Below are 10,945 nucleotides of genomic sequence, written 5' to 3'. Positions count from 1 at the left end.
AAGACACAATAATAAACCCAGTTCTACAAGCCTTAACAAGCAATATGGCGGCTATGGTAGATTGGGAGAAGACAGTCTTACGCACTCTTGAGACTTCCTTTCAGCAACTGGAATTAAAGCTGCTCAGTGTGTTAACAGAGATGACACCTAGCTGACTACGTGGACTGCACGAGAGCAAGAAAGTCAGAGGGACTTTACGTTAGCTGAGCACGCTGAAACCCGGACAACTATAACAGAGGACCGGCCCTATCCTACAGCGGAGCACAAGCAGATAATTACACAGAGAGCACAGACAGTGAGGCATCAGGCACCTATCTCCTTCCATGTCCTCGGAAGCGGTCAGCCATCTGTTCATAGTGGAGGTGTTTTGGTGATATCGGGGCTCAAATTGCAAGGAGGCCCACAGCAGTGTTCTCCACATACTCTGGAGGAGGATCTATGTATGGCTAGAAATACTTGCGTCAGCGAGATAGCCCTAGGGCTAGCTGCAACTAAGCCATTACTTATCTTGAAGTCAGACTGCCCTGGGGATATTGAGTGGTTTGACTTTCACCTTAGGGGCTCTACTTCTCCCAGTACTTCTAATACAAGGCAAAGAGGAATAGGCTAACTGCTTCCAGCATATCGGGCCTTGCTTCCACACTATGTTGGCAGAAAGGTTAGCAAATTGAACTGCTGATTTCAGCATTCTTTCCAATACCTTAACCTGCATGAAGGCTATTGGCCGGATACAAAAGGATTTCTTTCATGTTGATGGTGGATTAATGCTTTCATTCTATAATTCTTTTGTTCCTTTTTTCCCTTTTTCCTTTATAGTATGATACAATTGACTCATGGTCACTTACTAGTTAATATTGGGTGGCGTGTATAGTGGTTTATGGACGTTGGTTACCTCAACAGTGACTAAGGCACGCATTAAGACAGATGGTATTCTCTTACTGTTATGACTCAAACTAATATGTATGTAACTTATATCCGCATATATTGTACCTATTATATGTTTAAAACTAGTTTCTAGATTAATGAGGCAAAGGATAGAAAATGATGTGCTCCCAGATATGCTATGTGGTTGGTGGTAACATGGTTCAGCGGGAGAGAACTCTTTCATTTTCATCACACTGGACTGTTTGCTGAGTATAGTGTATATTTTTCTTTTTTTATATGGGCGCCCAAGCTGCTTGTTTTAGAGCTACATAAGAGAGCAAGCTAAATTACATATAACTGTCCCTCGTGGTTTTGTTTGCTCCCCCATTGTACTTTAGAGGGTAATAGTGCTTTATTTAAATAGTATATTAGTTTTATTGGTAATGAGGTAATGCTGTACATCTCTACTCCTGGTTCTTCAATGTGTACCATACAATATAGCCCTATTTCCCTGAGATGAAGATTTCTCTTCTAAGAAAGTGCACCTAATTTTATATGTTTGGGCTGGTACTTTAGAGACCTCATAATATTGTCTAGTTCATATAATAACAAAGCAACTACCTTATTTTACACCAGGGGTCTGATTGCTCTTTACATTCATATCCCATTATTTATCTTATGGCTCCTGTATAATTTGATATGATTAAACTATTTATTTAACTCAATATAGGTAGCTCTTAACTATTATAGCTGCTGGCTCTGCACAAATGTAATAGTTGCTTCCCTTCTTCAACATTCTGATAATTTCCTCCCTGATCCACTAGATGGCAGCACAGACATAAAAATATTCACTTATAGTTTAAGATACTTGTTAGAGGTTCTGTTTTCTACTCCAAATGCCAATATACTGAAGTTAGAAACATCTGACAGTCAGCACTACCTTCATTCACTGTAGTGCATACAAGACAGGTTGATATCCTGGAAATAAGGATTTGACCTACTCTAAATTTTGTTTAAATGGTTTTCATGTTAAAGGGACATGAAACCTAAAAAAAAATTTCATGATTTAGAAAGAGCATGCAGTTTTAAACAACTTTCTAATTTACTTCTATTATCTAATTTGTTTCATTCTCTTGATATTCTTAGCTGAAAAGCATATCTAGATAGGCTCAGTAGCTGCTTATTGGTTGCTGCACATAGATGCCTCCTGTGATTGGCTCTCCCATGTGCATTGCTCTTTCTTCAACAAAGGATATCTAAAAAATGAAGCAAATTCGATAATAGAAGTAAATTGGAAAGTTGTTTAAAATTGTATTCTCTGAATCATGAAAGAAAAATGTGGTGTTAGTGTCCCTTTTAAGGCACTTAGCTTATAGCTTTATATTATAAGGGTTTGTAGTTATTGAAATTGTCCGCAGAAACAAGTGTAGCAACTAACCTTGGGGAGTTAGTGTTGTTTTTACTACTCAATTGATATATTAGTGTAGTTAGATGGCCTGTACAATATGAGGCTAAATATAGGAATGTTTACCATTTACATCTCAGATAGCTATTATAAATTATATATTTCTGTTAGCTGAGCTTATTTGGGATAAATCTGTTCATGTAGTAATTTACTGTGCAGTTTTTATGTTCATTAGTATAAGAGGGAACATATAAAGTTGCTTATGTGAGGTTTGTGTTGTTTATTGCTGCAATAGATCCCTAATAACTGAAATAGCCACCTGCTGCTGGATATAGGTCCCATGCCCAGTTGGCGGGGTTGGTCCAAGAGAGAAGAAAATGGTTTGGGGTTTTTTGTACTTAAAGATGTAAATGTATTCTCTATATAGCACAAACTTAAAGGGACAGTCTACACCAGAAGATTTTTTATTGTTTAAAAAGATAGATAATCCCTTTATTACCCATTCCCCAGATTTGCATAACCAACACAGTTATATTAATATATTTTTAACCTCTGTGATTATCTTGTATCTAAGCCTCTGCAAACTGCACCTTTATTTCAGTTCTTTTGACAGACTTGCAGTTTAGCCGATCAGTGCCTGCTCCCAGATAACTTCACGTGCACGAGCACAGTGTTATCTATATGAAATACATGAACTAACACCCTCTAGTGGTGAAAAACTGTTAAAATGCATTCTGAAAAGAGGTGGCCTTCAAGGTCTAAGAAATTAGCATATGAACCTCCTAGGTTAAGCTTTCAACTAAGAATACCAAGAGAACAAAGCAAAATTGGTGATAAAAGTAAATTGGAAAATTGTTCAAAATTACATGCTCTATCTGAATCATGAATGGTTTTTTTGGCCTAGACTGTCCCTTTAATGTATTTCACAGATGTTTGTTTAAGTATACCCCTGAGCCTTATCCCCATGTTGCTTGGTATAGTATTGATGCAACCTCACGTTTACCCTGTACTAATATAAATTACAGTATAATATTTTATGAGAAAAAAAGGAGAGGTTGGTGTAGGAGCTAAAATCCCTATATTGTCTTTATAATCTCAAAATAAAGACTGAACATATAGAAAACAAGGGGGTGGGGCAAGCGCTCCAATATAGAGCTGATCAAATATATTAATAACTGAAAATAGTTTGTACTATAAATGATTTAGAGGATACCCAAATTAGGCGCTTCGGCAGACTTAACTGCCTTTATCAAGACAAGACTAAATCTTGATAAAGGCAGTTAAGTCTGCCGAAACGCGTAGAATTTGCTTACTATCGGTGGGCCCCACTCACTGTTGCATTCACTGTCACATATACAGGTTCATCTCTATCTCTAACATACTCATAGAGTTTAGACATATGAATAATTCCTGTGTTTATGTGCTCTATCTATGACGATTCTGAGTTAGACGTTTCAGGTTCATCATTTGTTTTAAATCCCCTTGGACAAACCATATGAATAATTCCTGATCAATCTTTCATTAACAGAATCTGTCCAAAGATATTGTTGTTTATTTCTAAAACTTCAAAATTTCAAACAAAGCTTCAGAAAGTTTCAAACAGAACGAAACGGCATAAAGAACTAAAACTGAGAATTTACCATTAGCAATTCTAATACAAGAATCTTTCTTGCTACATAGACGGATACAAAGTTTCTCTTGGTAACTATTGGATCACTTAACCAATAGTGTATTGATATCTCCAGCGCCAAAAATGCTACCACACAAGCACTTGTTTTTATATATATAATCTTATCAGGACAGATATTATAGTATTGTATAGCTATATGTAGAATTGTGATAATCTTCGTTTTTCACTTGGTTGCGAAAAATACATATTAGGCTACCAACTGTATAGGTACTCATTGAGACCCTAAGGCTATCCCAAGGTTATCCCAAGTTTAGCTATTGCCTTCTATCAGAGGTGATTTAGGTTATAACCTGTAGAGATATTGGCCTCTATTTATCAAGCTGTCTACTTACCTGCATTTGACGGCTCCAATATGCTCGCCTAAGATCGCCTAACATCACCACCGCGGACCTGAATACGTTAGCCAAATTTATCAAGAAAGCTGTCAAAAAGCCACGCACCAAGTATGGTGCGATGAGCAGTGGACTGTTGTTAACTAACAGTCATCGATCTCGCCGCTCTTCGGCTTATTCGCAGCTTTCTTGCTACCCTGTCACTAAGCACCCACACTATACTATACAGTTTTACCCCCTAAACCGCCGCTCCCGGAGCCCCCCGCAACTAAATAAACTTATTAACCCCTAAACCGCCGCTCCCGAACCCCGCCGCAACTGTAATAAATATATTAACCCCTAACCCGCCGCACCCGGACCCCGCCACCACCTACATAAAGTTATTAACCCCTATCCTGCCGATCCCGGACCCCGCTGCCACCTACATAAAGTTATTAACCTCTATCCTGCCGATCCCGGACCCCGCCGCCACCTACATAACGTTATTAACCCCTATCCTGCCGATCCCGGACCTCGCCACAACTAAATAAATTGTTTAACCCCTAAACTGCCGCTCCCGGACCCCGCCGCCACTATAATAAAGTTATTAACCCCTAAACCTAAGTCTAACACTAACCCTATCACCCCCTAACATAAATATAATTTATATACATCTAAATAAATATTACTATTATTAACTAAATTATTCATATTTAAAACTAAATACTTACCTATAAAATAAACCCTAAGACACATACAAGATAATTAATAATTACATTGTAGCTATTTTAGGATTTATTTTTATTTTACAGGCAACTTTGTATTTATTTTAACTAGCTACAATAGTTATTAAATAGTTATTAACTATTTAATAACTACCTAGCTAAAATAAAGACAAATTTACCTGTAGAATAAAACCTAAGTTACAATTACACCTAACACTACACTATAATTAAAATAACTACATAAGTTAACTACAATTAAATAAAACTAATTAGAATTAAATAAAATGTTACTTTTGCCGGTCTCTAGCCTTTGATAACTAAGGCAAATCATGCTCGCCACAAATACGCTGCGGAATTCCAGCGTATTTGCGGTTGACAGCTTGATAAATAGAGGCCATTGTTTAAACTTTGAATGCAATGCATTTTTTGAACACTGGTCAGTTTTAATGTCAAATTGTTTTTTATATACCTTTTTTATATGTGCGATTAAATAATTTTAATTTCATATCCCTTATCTTCTCTATATATATATATGAGACACCTATATATCCCACCTTTAGCCACTACTCCCTTTTTAGGGATACTGTAGCGCTTCTCTATTGCTATATTTATTTCTCAGTCAGATGACCTGACATCACTGCTTACAGAACAATTCCGATTATCCTAGTTTTATGAAGGTATAATCTAGATTTTATTAAAGACACAGAGACGAGTATTTTGCATATCTTTCTTTATACTACTCAATGAAGCATTTTAAAGTGATGATACAGAAGAGAATAAAACATTAAAACAATACAGATAAAACATAGTAAACATAAGTAACCAATGAAATGGGTACTTTAGTGAAAACAGAAAATATGGACCAATAAGATGAGTCATAGCTCCCATAAACTGTCCAATACGTGCCCCAACTTCCTCTTTCTTGCTTGATGCTGAAGATCCAGGAATTACCGATAACAGAAAAAAGTTCCATCATGAAAACAAGAACCAACAGAAAAAATGCAATCCAACAGGAAATGAGAAGACTTCTTTTAATTCCAAAACTTAGAGACGAAGGAGAAAACCAGTATTCTTTGAACTTGGAGAAGAACTTCTGAGGATTCAAAGGGATTGATTGTAGAGACGAATGAAGAGGGATGAAACCACTTTTTAATAATTCTTCATGATTAGTTGGTAACTGAAACAAAACATAACATTAATAATAAGAATAATAAGGGAGGGTACAAGCAGAGGAGGGAAAATACTCGTCTCTGTGTTTTTAATAAAATCTAACCTTCATAACCTTCATAAAACTAGGATAATCGGAATTTTATTACAAGACCAGAGACTCCTATTTTGCTAGTTTAAAGCAAATGTTAAGTAAGTAAATTGTTAGCTGGATGAAGAATGGGTTTGAAGTAAAACTGTTTGAAAATAGAGTCCGAAGACCAATCAGCAGAAACTAAAATTTGTTGAAGAGGGGCCGCCTTAAGGAATGCCTTAGAGGCCGCAGAACCTCTGACAGAGTGAGCAGAAAAAATTGAAATGTCAATACCAGCTTCTTTCATCACCCACTTCACCCAGCGGGAAATAGAAGTATTAGAGACAGGAGCGTGAGGAGGAATAAAAGAGATAAAAAGTTGTTGAGAAAAAGTAGATCTGAAAAGTGAAGTTCTAGATTCATATTCTTTGAGACATTTAACCACACAAAGAGAAGGTTCCAAAGGTAAGTAAGGATAGAAAATAGAAGAAGAAAAAGTTTTTGTTCTACGAGATAAGAAAAAGGTGACACCTTCAGGAGAGAAAATCTTAGAATTAAAATCTAAAGCACCAACATCAGAAACTCTTCGAAAAGAAATAAGACAAAGTAAGGTAGCTAGTTTAGCGGAAAGTTGTTTTAGGGAAAGAAGGTTATTAGAAGGCCAAGATTTGAAAAGAGAAAATATTTTATCTACGTCCCAGAAAGAATTGTATTTAGGAGTAGGAGGACGTTTTAGTCTAATAGCCTTTAAAAGTCTACAAACAAGAGGATGTTGTCCAATAGGAAAATTATTTAATAATGAGTGTTTAGCCAAAATAGCAGATCGATATAAGTTGATAGATCTGTAGGCTAAACCTGATTCAAAAAGAGAGGTTAAGAAATTGATAATATGATTTATATCAGCTGAAATGGGATCCAAGTTCCTAGCCAGGCACCAGCTAGACCATTTTGTCCATGCATAGAAGTAAGATTTTCGGGTGCCTGGGGCCCACGATTCTTGCATGAGAGATTTAGCTCCGTCAGAAAGTCCTTCGAGAGGACAGGAATCCCCGAAATTGACCAAGCGATGAGACGGAGTGAGTCTTGAACAATGAGTTCGTGAAAATCTCCTTCTGGATTGGACAACAGATGAGGAAGATGAGGAAGGAGTATAGGAAGTTTGAAAGACATTTCCAGAAGAGAGGGGTACCACGGTTGAGTTGGCCAGAGGGGGGTTATCAGAAGGAGAGAAATCTTGTCCCTGCGAACCACAGAAATTGTTCTCGAAATCATCGAGAAAGGAGGGAAGGCGTATGCTCCTTGAGGAGGCCAGAGTTGAAGAAAGGCATCTATTGCAGCTGCTTCTGGATCCGGTCTCCAACTGAAGTAAGGGAGGATTTGAAAATTTAGACGAGATGCAAAGAGATAGAGATTGAAAGGACCTCTGAGGAGAGATAGGGAAAGAAAAACTTTCCTGTCGAGTCTCCAGTTGCTGTAATCTGTAAGAAAACGGGAACCCCAGTCTGCTGCCGTGTTTGAGAGACCCGGAATGTATTCTGCTTTCACAGAAATATTCCTGTCTAGACATAAATGTATGAATTCTTTGGTAATGTTGGAAAGATCTCTGGATTTCGTACCTCCCAAATGGTTCAGATAGCGAACTGCAGAGATATTGTCCATACGAAGTAAGATGGTAACTGGAGAAGAGTTTTTTACAAAACTTTTGACAGCGAAGGAACCCGCTAGAAGTTCTAGACAATTTATATGGAATCTCTTTTCTGATAGAGACCATTTCCCTCCTGTGATGCAAGGACCGCATCGAGCACCCCAGCCTGATCTGCTTGCATCTGATTCGATGATAAGGTCTGGGGAATTGCCAAATATTGCTCTCCCATTCCATGCTTCCATATGAGAGAGCCACCAGGAGAGTTCCTCCTTGGCTTCTGGGGAGAGTTGAATTAAATGAGAATAAGAGAATCCTTTTTGAAGGTGACAAATTTTGAAACGTTGTAATTCCCGATAGTGAAGGGGAGCAGGAAATATAGCCTGAATAGAGGATGAAAGTAACCCCACTATCCTGGCTATATTCCTGATAGGAATAAATTGAGCTGAAAGGGTACGAGATATTTCTTTCTTGATGTTCTTTATTTTGTCTGGAGGTAAACTGAGGGTAGATTTGGAGGTATCTATGGAGAAACCCAGAAAGATTAGAGATTGGGAAGGAGTCAGAACAGATTTTTGTTTGTTTATTATAAAACCTAGATTCTCTAGTAGATGAATAGTAAGGGATAATTGGTTTTGAAGAGTAATGAAACTCTGATTCATAATCAGGATATCGTCTAAGTAAATAATTAGACGGACACCTCTGAGTCTCAACCAGGCCATGACTGGTTTTAATAATTTTGTAAAAATCCAAGGAGCCGAAGAAAGACCAAAAGGAAGGCAAGTAAAACTCCAAAATTGGTCTTTCCAAGGAAAAGTTAGAAATTTCCGATGTTCCGGGGCAATTGGGACTGTCAAGTAAGCATCTGTAAGGTCTAAACGAATTAGCCAATTGTTTTCTCTGAGACAATCTCTTAACAGATGAATTCCTTCCATTTTGAAATGATGATAAGAAACGAAAGAATTTAATTCTCTTAAGTTTATGACCGGACGGAATTGTCCGTTTTTCTTCTTTACCAGGAACAGATTGCTGATGAATAAATCTTGAGAAAATTCTGTGATTTGAATGGCCTGTTTTTGAAAAAGACTTAAAACTTCTGATTGAACCAGATTTTGATCTTCCATTGAAAATTGAATGGGACGAGGTCTTAAAATCTGAATCGGAGGGGAAGAAAATTCTATCAGAACACCTTGAACCGATTGGAGAATCCACGGGTCTAATGTAATTAGATTCCAATTTTGGACAAAGAGAGAGAGTCTGCCACCAAGATTTTCTGGGAAAAAAGGAAGAGAATGAGGAAAAAGAGGACTTACTTGAAGGGGGGCGGGATCTTGGTCTGGAACGCTGACCCCTTTGGAACCATGGTCTGGATCTGGATGGAAAGAACTGTGAGATGGAGGGATCTTGAAAAGATCGATGGAAGGGTTGTTGAAACTGTTGTTGTTGGAATTGAGGTCTTGATTGATAGTTTGAGCGGCCAGGAAAGCGACCTCTGCCTTTCCCGGCCCTGTCAGAGAAATAATTTGGATAGAAAATTTTACGAACTGAAGTCCTGACCTTATTAAGATTAGAAAAGGTATTAATATAATTATTAAGGTCTTTAAGGAAAATATCTCCAAAAAGAAGACCATTAGCGTCAGAGTCAAGTTCATTGTTAGCATTGTCACAAATCTTAGGATCGATTTTCCGTAGAATGTTCTTTCTACGTTCGATAATAATTGCTGAATTAGCATTACCAATAAAAGAAAGGATTCTTTGAACCCATTCCCTAACTAAATAGGGATCAAGGGGGGAATTATCCAAAACAGCTTGCTCAGAAATTTCAAAAAGTTTTGAGATTGGACCAACAGAGTCTAAAAGTTTATCTTGGCATGTTTTCCATGCACGGTCCATGCCCTTTTTTACTTTATAGCCGGGGGAACCAATAAATTTTATAATTTTGGGGTCAATTTCAGGAGTTATGCAGGAATTTTTTGGGAGGAGAGGACGAGGGCATTCGGCCCTCATTTTGTTGCGAGAATCTTTTTTGAGGGGAAATTTTAATTGATAATCAATAAAAGTGGCAACGTCAAAAGAAGGGCACCATTCTGAGGATCTTGGGTGGTGGAGATCGTCAGCACAAAATCTTGGATTGCCAAGACAATCAAAAAATTTTGAATCCTCATTTGTAGAGGATTTAGATTTTTTTAAAGATTTTTTAGATTTTTTAGGTTTGGGAGATTCTGAATCTGAAGATAAATTATCAGAGTTTTCCTCAAATTCAGAATGAGATAATTCTTCTGTAGAAGAATCAGAGTCACAGGGTAATGCATTTTTTTATTTACTCAAGGAAAAAGACTCAGGCATTTTTTATCCCATTTGTAACCCCTTGGGATTAGGGGGAGGCTTTGCGGATGTTTTTCTTCCTTTACCGCCAGGAATTAAAGAGTCAGTTAAAGTCTGACGAGACTTAGAAACTAGTTTTTTGCTTGTTAAAACAGAGGCAGATAAAGGTCTTTTCCTTTTAGAAATAGTTTTTAGGATAGGCTGATGAGCTAACAGTTTAGTCATATGAGACATCATTTTCCCCATAGAATTGTCAATCATAGACTGCACAGATTGTGCAGTAAGGGGTACTTGTAATTCAGGTATTTGTGACATGATAAACAAAATATTAAATATATTGAAATAAAATTTTAATTAAATATATATTTACACATAAAAAAATTTAAATAAATCTTAGTCAGAACTTCAGTTAATAAAGACAAACTTTCCAAATAGTAATAAAAATTATAGAGATAAAACTTAACTTGCTGCAAAGTAATAACAATTAGAAAGTGTATGTAATAATAATATGGTGTTATAACACCATCTAGTGGCAAGAAAAAAGTCTTATAAGCTGTCAAACAAAATGGATACAAAGAGGCAGAGTATCCGGTGTGTTTGTCTGAAACAGGAGCCCGACTGACGTGAGGAGACAATTACGTCAGAGGGCGGGAAATTAGAAGGTGGGAACAAGGAAGAAGAGAGGAGGATGACGCAGCAAAATGGCGAACGCTGCACGAGCCGACAGTTTAGGACAACAGTAA

Source organism: Bombina bombina, chromosome 5 (genome assembly GCF_027579735.1).
Source record: "Bombina bombina isolate aBomBom1 chromosome 5, aBomBom1.pri, whole genome shotgun sequence".
NCBI classification, from domain to species: domain Eukaryota; kingdom Metazoa; phylum Chordata; class Amphibia; order Anura; family Bombinatoridae; genus Bombina; species Bombina bombina.
Note: the sequence above shows the minus strand (reverse complement) of the source record.